This window comes from Pinus tabuliformis, chromosome 9, assembly GCF_031772625.1.
Source record: "Pinus tabuliformis cultivar Carrire ecotype Pingquan chromosome 9, CPIR1, whole genome shotgun sequence".
NCBI lineage: Eukaryota > Viridiplantae > Streptophyta > Pinopsida > Pinales > Pinaceae > Pinus > Pinus tabuliformis.
Window position 1 is genome coordinate 417,972,763 of NC_142307.1, and position 12,827 is coordinate 417,985,589.

Below are 12,827 nucleotides of genomic sequence, written 5' to 3' on the forward strand. Positions count from 1 at the left end.
GCGCCTTCTCGGCTGCCTCCTGTGCTACTGTTACTGCTGCGACCTTTTTCTGTTCTGTTGTTGTTTATGCAGCATCCCATGCCTCCTACACTTTTGCTGTCACTGCCTCTTGCCTTCTCTTCTCTGCCAACTATGCCATGTGTAGTTTGGCCTCCTCTTTCTTCTTCTGTGCCGCAGACTTCTCCATTGCCACGATGTCTAGGGCGCGCCACTCCGGTGGCCATGTCTCTAGTACATAAAAGATTACGTCATCTGTGGCTACAAAGGGTAGCTCTCTCCATTTCTTGGTCGGGTCCTTGCGCACTTTGATATAGATGTTGTGGAGGTCTGCTTTAAATTCTACAAAAATTTGGAGGTTGTTGTAGATAATGGGTGATAACCGCGGCTTGTGGTTAATCCCCATTCTGATGTTCATTTCCATGAACACTCAGAATATCTTATTGTCACGGATCTGGTTCATGTCCTTCGTGGCCTAGAGCGAAGCGTACTTCACGGCCTCCTGCAGATCTCTGTCAATTGTGGGGAATTGACTGTCCTCTGGCAATTCCCCTGCCACGAGCACTATGGACAGCAGAAGCCATGCATAGTGGAATGCTTTTCCATAGTCCTGGGCCTCGTGACATTTTTCCAGGAACTCTTTGCATAGGAAATTAGACCAGTTAAATTGGACCCCCTCCGCGCACTGCTCAACAAGTGCCACCACTGGTGTGGGTACCTTGTCTGCGTGGCACTTGCACATAAATTTACTTGCCAGTATTTGGGTCGCCACTTTAACTGCTTTTTTGTTGATGTTGGATATGGCGTAGCCCCTTTTCTTCTTCTCCAGCTTGTAATTCTTCTTCATGGCCTCCATGATGGCCAAGTCACTGCTCTTCCCCTCTTAGATGTCTGCGGGGTCCTCTTCTTTGCATGGGAGCCGGATAATGTGGTAGATTAAGTGGTCCGCGATGGGGATGGGCTCCTCTAGCCACAAACATCCACCATGCACTAGGTAGAGCAACTGCCTGATGACAAATATTGTTTTTGGGGCATGTTGGAAATGCGATACCCAAAGCAGGTTTAATAGCCCTGCCTTTTCCACTCTACGTAACCATTTTCGCGGCTCCAATTCGATAACCCCCACGGCAGTGTTCTACTTGGGCTTCATGAGTTGTGCGGTCTTGAAATAAGGGAACTTCTCGTGGTCAGCGAGATCCCAATATTCAAATTTCAAGCTCGGAACCCATCCCAAGTGCATACCCTCAAAAATGATGTTGTCTGGGAGGAGCGGGGTCTGGAGAGAGCTCTTGCTCTCGTCGAGATCCTTGGGAACTTTTGCCTTCCCCTTCCATGGGGGGATATAGGTGGGAAGCTTTGTTGGAGGGTGCACAGTCTCAATTTCTTCCTCCATGCCTTCATTATCGTCTTCTTTAATGATAAGGTACTCCAAGTCTTCCACCTCCTCATTGGTTTCCAAGTTAACCGCTTTCCCTTTCTCCTCCGTCGTTAACCTGGTGCGCATGGGGTTTCGAGGGGTCACATGTATAGGAACCATCATTTGTTTGTCTTTCTTCGGCCTCAACGTGTGCGGTGATTTGGGAATTTCTACCACAACCCTGGCACCTTCAGGGACATGCCCCATAGTCAGGGCCTGCGCGGCCTCTTCAGCGGTCATCTTTGCAATTTCCCTAACTTCTTGTGACACTGCCATTTTGTTGGTCCAGAAATATTTCAATCGCATACTCAATGGCTTAATCAATGCTCAGCATAGGGCAAACAGATCTTGGCTCGAGATACGCAGGGCATACAACATCTCAATTCACAAATGACCAAGTGTTGTTTGTTGGGCAACCCTTTGTAATTTATAGCGCCTTTTGAATTTAAATTCGATCTTTCCCCCTGAATCCGGTTCATTAATGCTCCCTTGGTGGCATATTTTCTCAAATATTACCCGTAAATCACGTCTTAAATGCATGCCACCCACTCCATTTGGTCCCAAGTAGAGCATCACATTGTGAATAGTGACTCCAATGGTCACTTTCCAGCCAACCCGTGCAGCAGCGCAGCCCCCCTTGCACAGTCGCAAACCTTGTGACTCTTTTCTTCTACATGTAGCTCCAACATCGTGCAGCTCCCTGGCAGATTAATTTATAGTCCTGTGCCTCCTTTCAACTGCCTGGAGTGCTAAGACTATACTTCCCACAGCTAGTCAGGTGGTCGTGCCACCTGTATAAGGTTTCATCCGGTCATCCATTAGTTTTCATATAAAATACCCACCTTTTATTCTTGTTGCCTGTGTTGCACACTTTATCATCAACATCACGCCACCATGGTTGATCCATTTAGTAATATGTGGTCCAATCCAAGGCATCAAGCTGATCAATTCCCAAATTCGTTGATGTGATCATGTGCACCCTGTTTTTTCATCCTATGTTCTTTACCGAGAAAATCCTTCTTGATTCCATCCTCAAGCTGCTTGGATTCCACTTCCAATAGAGTTCTTTTATTCCTTAATTGCACCCTATCTTTCATAAGTTCTTGGAGCCTAAGGTCACCCTATCAGATTTCCTCGTCAGGTCCCAGGTGTTCTGCTTCATTCAGCTGTGCTACCCCTTCTTCCAAGGTTCCGTGAACCATCGTATCAACCGGTGTTGCCATACGCGGACTAGGCATTTTATGCTCTATGGGGATTACAACGTTCACTCCATACTCCAGCCACAGAGGTGCCTGTGCTGTCAGCTTCTTGCACATGGTCCTATAAGCCCATAGAATTGCTGGTACACCCAGGTCCCAATCAGTCCATTGCGCACTGTGTACCTTGTTCAGTGCTTCGCATACTTTGTTAAAGGCCTCTAAGTGGATAACCTTCTACGCACTTGGTCTTTCCATACTCCATGGTTCCAACCGAAGGGGTCGTTCGTGCCATTGCCTCGCCTGCACATGCTTACTGACAGTGTCTTCTAATGCAAACACTGTGTGCATCCGTGCAAGTTTCGTACCATATCCTTGTACCCATCTGGATAGGTGGGCACGTGGACTATTTTGTCCAGCAATCCTATCTGTTAATCGCATTTTAGGCTTCCCAAATTGTATACACATCATTCTCCTACATTCGTGCCAGTCCCCGAAGCTTCCTTGGTGCGTACCCCACCACCTCACAGACGTAGTGTGTAGTACCCATTTCAAAGCTTCAAAATGTTGCTGTTCTGGTACCTCTCTTTAAAATCTATTTAGGAAGTCATCTACCTTACTTAACCCATCATACGTAGGCAGATCCCTTACCTCCATTGATATGCAGCGTAGTGATCTTGTCATCATGTTACAGTTCAGCGTGGTTACCTCGTGTAACCAGTTCTGCCATTGTTCTATCTCCTCATTAGAATCCAATGTGCAGGAGCTTTCGCATTCCCATGAGATTCGTCCATCCACGACTAGGTTTACCTAGTATTGCTCTCACGCATTTATCTTGTCGATGCAGTCCAAGTCATCGTCACTTTCATAGTCGCACACTGGCCCTATGTAGCATGATCCTTCTGCAGGGTCCAAAGGCACCACTACGTGTAGAGACTTTTTCTCAAAAATAATCTTGTGCTTCTTCAAATTTATCACCCCATTCATGTTAGTGGCCCAATCTATTCCTAATAGCATCGGATAGGGATTTTTGTAATCTACAATCCCTACCACTTCGAAATCTTCCAGCACACTTTCTCCTTCGATATCCACTGTGATTCCCTACAAGATTCCCATAAGTAAGATCTTTTGTTGGTTCGCCATTCGCAGTTGAATAGGAGACCATTGCAACATAGGCCTTCCCATGCGCTCACATGTTTGCTTCAGCAGAATGTTCGCATCTGATCCTAGGTCCAGAATCACTTGATTCATCTCATATTCCCTAATCTGCATGGTCAATCTCATCTCCCTTCTCGTCCTCGTCGTGTGCTTTCTGAGCTTCCAGATTACGCGTGGTTCTCTTGGCACGGTCCCAGCGCATCTATTTATGAGTTCCTGCAACCCCTTTACAGCCTTGATATCACACAACAGCTTCATGCATGTTTCTAGGAACATTCTGAGCATCGATGCGACCATTTCCGGCTCCAGTTTGTCTTTTCTTCCTGAAGTGGAGGCATCAGCGAAGCTCTTCCTAGCTTCCATGAAGGTTTCCTTGGTGCGCTCCAAATAAAATCTGGTCCTTTCATCGGAGCCTTGTGAACCCAAGTACTCTCTTCAGGTTGCTTGCCTTTGTCATCCCCTGTCATAATTCCACTTTGGAGAACAATATTCACATTAGGGTCTTCCTCATGTGGCTCAGACCTCATCATATGTAGGTTCTGAGTCAGGGGAGGTTGGAGTGCTCCTTTATTGCACAACCTCGCTATCATTGTGGGACAATCCTCCATATCATGATCGAACAATGTACAATACAAGCATGATGGCCACATTGGATTCATACAATCGCAGGCATAATGTCTTGGCCCTCCGCAATTGTGACATATCAGCTGTCCACGACCACTTCCCGGTCCTCCTCCACCTCGGCCTCATCCGTGCCCCTAAAATATGGTTCACGCCATCCCTGCATTCTGGTCAAGGGGCCACGTTTTAGCCTAAACTCTGTAGGTAGGAGTCCAATCCATCAATAGCTCATAACTTCTACAAGTGTGCTCATCATGTCCCACTAATCTACAAAAATTACAGAACTGTTGTGAATTCTACGTATATTTCTGCAATAAATGGTAGTTATATGTAGCATTCTTTCTTCCTATTTGACAAATCGTGCACCACAATGTAGGTGTTGCACTAGGTCTTGCTTGTACCTCCAGTATCAATGGCATTGGTCCTCCTCCCATGAGGTAATTCACAAACACCGGGCAGTGGTCCTTGTCATGTCCCTAACCCTTGCACTTTATGCACCATACCTCATTGGGCGTTTTTTGGCGAGTTGTCCTGTCTTGTTTCAAACTCTGGATGTCAAGGCACAAGTTTTTCATCTGCTCGTGAATCTGCTGAACTCCTAGGTTGGGATCCTATATCAGGGTCTCATGTAGTCTCATTGTGATCTCCAAGGCCTCGGCTTGAGTTGTTAGCCTTTGTTGTGACAACGCATTCCTTAGATGTGGCGTTAACAATGCTACAAACCATTCGTGGTGTCCATCTGTCAATGTCATGTTAGCTTCACGAATTGTGCACTTTAGTCTCTGATCCAACTCCCAAGGTGTCTCACCTGGTAGCATTATGATTTCCTTGACCTAATGATCGATTATGCCTCTAACTTCACCCTACTAAATTCTTTGTTTAGCACAATTTGAATATCCACGATCCCCGTTTTCGGATTGTTGTTGGAATGCTTAATGTACCAGGTCAGTGTGCGATCCTACAGAGTGCTGACCAACATTGCTTTCTTTATATTTTCATTCTTGACTCCGTACGCTTCCCATATACCTTTTATCATGAACCAAAACTGGTCTGGATCCTCATTTCCTACTCCCTTGAACACTGGCAATTTTATCATGCTCGCCATATTGACTCGCAGTGGTGGTATGGGCAAAGATGGGGGTGAAGACAGTGAAACTGGCAGTGGTGTGGGTGGGGGTGGTATGCATGGAATCCTCTACCTTATCAAATTGATTGCACTTCTTGGTGAGACCTTCGCGAGCTCTTCTTCATCCCCTCACGGAGGTGAAGTTAAGGGGCTAGTTTCTAGCTCCACACTACCTTCGTTTCTATAGATTCTCCCACTTCGCGTAGCCCCAAACATCAATTTATTCGCATAACCGGCTTTTCACACATTAGCATTTTAATCCAATTGTTAAAATACTTAACGTACTTACCTCACGGTCCTTTGAGGAAGCGTCGTTCTGCCTCGCTATAGCTGATTGAAGTATCCACCGTGAACTTAGTGATGAATCCTCCCATAATTCGATCAAGCCAGTGATCAATAGCGCGTGTGATCTTATCCCCCAATACTTCCAATCTGTGCACCAATTCTGGAGTCCACACAATAGGTCTGTTGAGCTTACACCTTCCTTGGTTATCTATTAGCTTTACGATCCACTCATATAGCTCAGTATGGAAATATACGAAGAACACTTCGTGGATCTCTGTGTATAAGTAGCAGTCTAACCACTCTTCCTTTGGTAGTCACAGATTCATGTTTTCCTGTACCGCGAACTCGTGAATCTTCCTATCCAACCAATCTTCAATTCCTTTCTTTATTGGATTCTAGTGATATGACATAAGACATCTCTATGCAGATCCCGGTCCTAGCAACGAAACCATTTGTTGGCTTGTTGGGGCTTGACCCAGGTTCAAAGTTAATTAGCTAAACAAATCCCTATACTACTGGCCCTTTTGGCAACAGTCCGTGGAGCGTGGACTGAGGTCTCACCCAAAGTAGTATGGGGGGGGGGGTGTTGGAACCAGGTTTCTGCACCCTTGAGATGTCTGAGTGGTTGAATTGGTCCAACTTTGCGTAGGTTACTTCGCACAATTCCATGTCCCTTGCTTCCTAATATACTTGTCTTCGCCCAGCCCTAACCAGGGGTTATGGGGCTTCCGCACTCTGGGAGAAGCGCTCTGCACTATTTCCCTAAGTCACACCTATGATCTTACTTATATTCCTGCACCAGTTATTTATCTTCGTGTAAATGGATGCCTTACATTCGGTTTATTTATACAACACATTCATATGAGCTCATGCAGAAAATAAATGGTAAACTTGCAATTTATACCCAATCATACATAAAATAGGAAAAGATACATAGAAATATGATAAAACTTATTTTTTTTAATGCTTCCAATGGTTACAGACTTGACCTGCCCTGTGCACTTAGCTACAGGGGTTCGTGCACTCAGCTGCAGACTACTAGGCCTCTATGCACTCAACTGCAGAGCCTTCTCCTACTCTACGACCCAAAGACACACTTTACACTTCGAATCAATCTCTTAGACTCATCATTCTTCTATTCTATTGACTTATTGATGTTTTTTACACTTAGAGCCTCGCTCTATTTATACAATCCCATGGTCCACAGACCATGGGTGAATCTTTCAAGCTGACAATACATTACAAAAACAAGGGCGGACAACCCTATGACTCTATTATGACTTCGTGCTCCGCACCCACAAATCGTGGAGTCTTTACAATGGACTTGGTCAAAACTTGGGCTTTAAGCCCCAAAACATGCCTTAGGGGGGATTCCACACCCAAAAATTTGTTTCTATATAATGGTGTGATGTCTGCATTTTAATATTTACTGAAGGGATTTCGTAAATAAATTATTGAAGAATAAGTAGGTAAAGTAAATCAATTGTTGTAGTAATATAATTTTCATAGTATGTGTTATCTTCTCTTGTGTGTTGTGACTTCCGCATCTATGTGGGCTGCTCCTTTGGAATCTCTACATGTTCTATTGTGTTGTGTGTCTCTGACAAAGTTGGGACTTTTTCCCTATCAATGGGAGACTCACTTCCACCGTCTCTCTATGTGGTGAAAGAACCTTGACACAAGGAACACTATCACTGACCAGGCACACGAATCTTGAAGACAAAGGAGACCACTCTCATGTGCTGCCAAGGAAGAGTTAAGGAAAACATTTAAGATAATGGAAACCGGGTCATCATACTGGATGGGACTCCTACACCAAATGGTGTGATGTCTAGTTGGGACTTCATACTGGGGAGATCCCCTGAATATTTGCGGGTCCAACACCGTCAACATTTCTAGCTCTAGATGGAGGGACGCTAGTTTTTTATGGCTAAATTTCCTCTCACAGCCACTCATCAATCATTTGTTCAAGGTAGTAAGTGGCACTGCCTCTCACCTATGTGCAACTCTGAAGTTGGTTACTCCTCACCTGCCAGATGTGAACACAAAATTTCGTATCAGCACCGCCGCTCCATCTGTCCCATCACCTATCAGTTCATGAAAGAAATTAGGCTGATCCCAGGAATACAACATCTTCCATATGCATCAAGAAAGTCAAAAACCACTCCCACACGCGTTGTTGTGTCATCGGTGGAAGAAGTAATTCTCGCCACACTTGGAGGTCTAGCACAAGCTATAGAGAATGAAGAGGAATCTTTGGTCTTACAACAGGGAGAATGAGAGACCCTCATGATCTTGGGTTCATAATCCGGTACAAGAGGCAGAGGAGAAGGTAGTGGAGGAGGCGGAGGCGGAGACGAACCAATAGACTCAGAGTCAGAACCATTAGATTCTGAATAAGAGGAGGAGGACAAAAAGGAAGAAGACATGGCTGACCAAAATCTGGAATGGATGACTCAGGGACCATTGGCTCTCCCGGGTGCTTTTCACAAGATGCTGAAGTAGTTGGACAGAATGATTACAAAGTTTGACCCTAATAGCACAGTGAAGGCGGAATATCACTTGGACAACTTCTACCTATAATTGCAGAGACTTGAGGTATGGTACAATGACTTTGCATGTAGACTATTCCCATGTATCTTGGATGGTTGCGTAGTAGCATAGTATCACAGCCTTCCTATCAACTCCATCCATAACTGAGGTACATTTAAACTTATGTTTCTAGAAAACTTTGTTGATGACAAGGCCCCAACCATGTTACTCAAATAATTTGGAAGCCTGAATATGGAGGGGAAAGAAAAGGTAAAAGATTTCAATCAAAGGTTTATGTGCATATTGAATAAGTTTGCAGTGGACACGAACCCACATGACTCCATCACTATCGACTACCACACATTCACACTACCAACTAGCATTGCGCAGTTCGTCAAACGAGCTACTAAACCAACACTGTTATAAAACTGTGAAGAGGCAATCGTTGAAGAGAAAGACCTGCACGCAATTGGAGTTATCAAGGACGATGAACCAATGAAGGACTCCAGATATGCGAGCAGGAATCCCTAGGCTTCAGTGAGCAAGGGTAAAGACAAGGAAACAAGTGATATTGAAACCCTTACTCGTCTTGTCAAAAACTTGACAACAGAAGTGTCCGAGCTCAAACAATGAACAATTGACTCATCTGCGAGTAGCCAGTCACCCAGATAGAGAGAAAGAAGCATGTCATCAGGTAGCAATTGCTTCTCGACTAAAACTGCGCAGAGATCAGTGTTCGAGATTGAACAATGCGCGAACAACAAATTTTGTTCATTTCATGAAGATGATCACTTGGAAGGGACTTGTTTGGATTGGAAGTGAGTTGCAGGCTCAGTATGAAACCACACACTAGACGTAGTGAGAACTACACAGTGACAACTGAGAGATACATGCAATGATGAAGATGTTGCGCTTGATGATGAATCAAGCACTAGGAAGGTGGTGAATATGTATTAGTGCTCGTAAGTAGTGCAGAAGACAAACATCAAGAAGTAGCCCCAAAATAAAAATGGTCATTACAATCTCAGAAGTCAAGGGGCTCCCCCTACACTTGGGGAAATGGAAAAAAAGCTTGAAGTGCTAAGGAAGGTTGATCCACGAGCCCTCCAAAAGCAGAAAACACAAAGCAAGTCGGGGAAGACAGCAGCATACAAGAATACATCCATGAGCAGCAAATTGCATAACACTCCGCCAGACAACATGAACACCAGTCTTACCCCAGACATCTTGGTGACTCTACCCGCTCTAGATTACAACATTGTGGAAGACATGAAGAAACTCGCACAAAGACCAGTTTGTTCAAGTTGGCTAAGATCTAGAGTCAGCGAGACATCTTGCTATGCACATTGGGGCAAACACCAATGGACAACACATCCTCTACCAGTAAGGGAGAAAGCACACCACTCGGATTAGTTTCAATTGTGCTAAACACACTCTGGATGGAAGAAGAAAACTCCATTTGCACTCCATTCATGTTTTCATTTGAAATATTTAACTTTAATGTTCATAATTGTTTGATTAATTATAGCGCGACCATTAACATCATTCCGCTCTCCATTTCCAAAAATATCAATCCACAATGGAACAAGACATCTGCGCAGATCATCCAACTTGATCAGGCATATATACCAACCATTTCTGAACTTCGGGATGTGATCATCTGACTATCTCATGACGACCGAGTTCACCAGTGCATATGTAGAAATTCCCACTATAGATCAACAGATCATGCAATATACTAAAACACAATACAATATCTACTTCTACAACACTTTGCAGAAGCTTAATCCATTTGAGCATGATCAATGAGAACACATATAACTGATAATGACAAGTAATCACACATAACACAGAAGAAATAATCCGGGGAAAGCCTCAGCCTAAAATCTCAACTCTGTATTATTATACAAGTGGAAATATAGTCTGGATTACAAAAGAATCAGATCACAAGATATCTTTCTCTCTCTGCTATCCCTCTGCTGCTCATAGATAATCAAAGGCCTCTCTCAAACCTTCTCCTTTTCCCTCTGAGCCTATATTTCTTTGCGCAATTTTCCTTGGGTTCCAATGCAGCCACTAGTGTGAATTGGCCTGTTCACACACTCACTAACCTCTGATCTAACTGCACAATCCTGAAGGAAATAAATCCTTCTCCATGGATGAGTTTCATTTATAGGAAAAATCCATCCAAATGATAGTACATTGTCCATCCTCTAATCTCAACTGGGTCTCTGTCTAAACTGACATGCATGAGTTATTCATGAGAGAATATTTACTTATCTGAAGTGCAGCAGTTATATGCAAGCATGTATTAACAAACTGAATTCACATTAATTTAAAAAAACTGTTTAAATCAATCTAACAAGACTTGACTCAGTTAACTAAGCCAAATAATTACGACTCAAATTAGAAATCATCCTTATCTCTTTAACTGATGGATAAATTCCTCAATTAATGGAGAAATTGTTGCATGTCCTCACATAGACTTCATGTTTCATTTTTCACAACTAATTAATTCATGGTGAATTAATTTATTTATTTTCAAACAACTGTTAAGTTCAAATTCGAATTTTACTTCCTATTTTAGTTCAGGGACTGACTAAAATTGGAAACCATCCTGAGCTGCTAAAAATAACAATGATATTCTTAGCACTTCCATTTTCCATTCCCTATTGCTCAATCCAACACTGGTACCCAAACTGCTATTTATAGCACTTCTATTTTTAGCATTTCTTGTTTCTATTTTCAACACTCCCTCTCAACAAGAAAGGTATTCAACTCGAACCCGATCCTGTACCTTTGGAATGTTCTACATGCAACACTTCTACCAAGTGTGGTTGCTCCAGCAACTCTAGAAACAAAAAAAACTCCCAACTCACCTCCCGATTGGGCTAGAAACATACTCTGATGCTGAAGCTCTACCTGCTGTTGACAAGTTCGCCCTTTCTAACCTCTAAGCTACTGCAACACTCCATGCATATCGCACCGTTGCACACCTCTCTGTGCCATCCTACACTGGTGCAACACTCCTGTGCCTCTCGCATTGTTGCAGCCTGTTAGCTCTACACACTCCTAGGACTCCTACACAGTAGCTCTCTCTGCTACTCCATCCGCATCTGTCTCTACCCAATCAGCTAGTCCTGCTACTCCTCATTGGGGCTCCTGTAGCAAATTTGAATCAAAGAGGTTGGGTACCTCAAGGATCCTACCCCTATTCCAGCCTTCTTGGAATGATCACTCCACATCGCCGCACCTCCTACCTAGAGGTATAGATGCAAGTGATCCCTCTACCCACCTGGCTTGAAATTTCCCCCTACTAGAGGTCTCTGCATGAGTATATGTCTCTACTTGATCTCCTTACAACTTCTCTGGTTGTGGCTGCTCCACAACCTCCTGAAGCTGCTTCACCAATCGTGGCTCCTCCACAATCGTCTAAGACTTCTTCTGGCACTGCATGTTGAGAGGTAATGTACTCTCCCTCTCAACCATTGAGTCTTCATCAGTTTCCTTGCTCCTCAAGGCTTTGCATGCATCTTGAACCTCAAGAGCATACAGGTTCTTGACCCGTGAACTGATCTGCTTCACCTTTCCAGTGATGATGTGTCTAATTAAAACCTTTCCCTTACTGAAGACTACATCATAGCCTTTGTCTTCAAGCATTGCGATCAATACCAAGTTTTTCTTCAGTCCTGGTACATACTTGACATCGGTCAAGGTAATGCGAGCTCCATGCTCCCTATGAGAAACAACCATGCCTACACATGAGACACTATACTTTTCATCATTACCCATCGCTATGAGCATATGGAGATCTTTCTCCTCTAAAGTAAAGAACAAACTCTTTTCACCAGTCATGTGGAAAGAAGCTCCACTGTCAACAAACCAACCACTTCCCACCATGGATGAAACCATGCATGCAAATAGTTTGAAATCAAACTCGAACTGTGAGGCCAGTGCCTCACCTTATTATCCTTCCACAGATCCCTTCTTGGATTTCCTCAGTGGACAATTTGTAGCAAAATGGCCCACCTCATGACAATGAAAGCATCGCACTTTTGTTTTGTCAAACTTCTTCCCACCTTGGGAAGAACTGGATTGGGAAAGAGAATCCTTCTCCTTCCCCTTCTTCACCTTACTCACTAAGGCACAGATTTCTTCATCCTCCATGGATGAAGAACCATCTCTGGCACTTCTTGTTATCTCCTCCTGCATCAGATCTGACCAAAGTTGTTCCCAATGTGGCAGTTTCTCTCTTCCATTAACTGAGTCCTGATAGCTATGCCATCTCTTAGGAAGACTGAGGAGTGCAAGACTCACCATGTCATCATCAGTTGTCACGATCTCTACACTTCCAAGCTCATCCCTGCATGTGGTGAGCTTGTTCAGATACGTAGAGAATGTGTCACCCTTTTCACACTTGATATTCCGAAGCTTGTCTTTTAGAGCCAACTTCCTCTAGTTGCTGCTATTCTGATATAGATCTTTCAATTTTTTC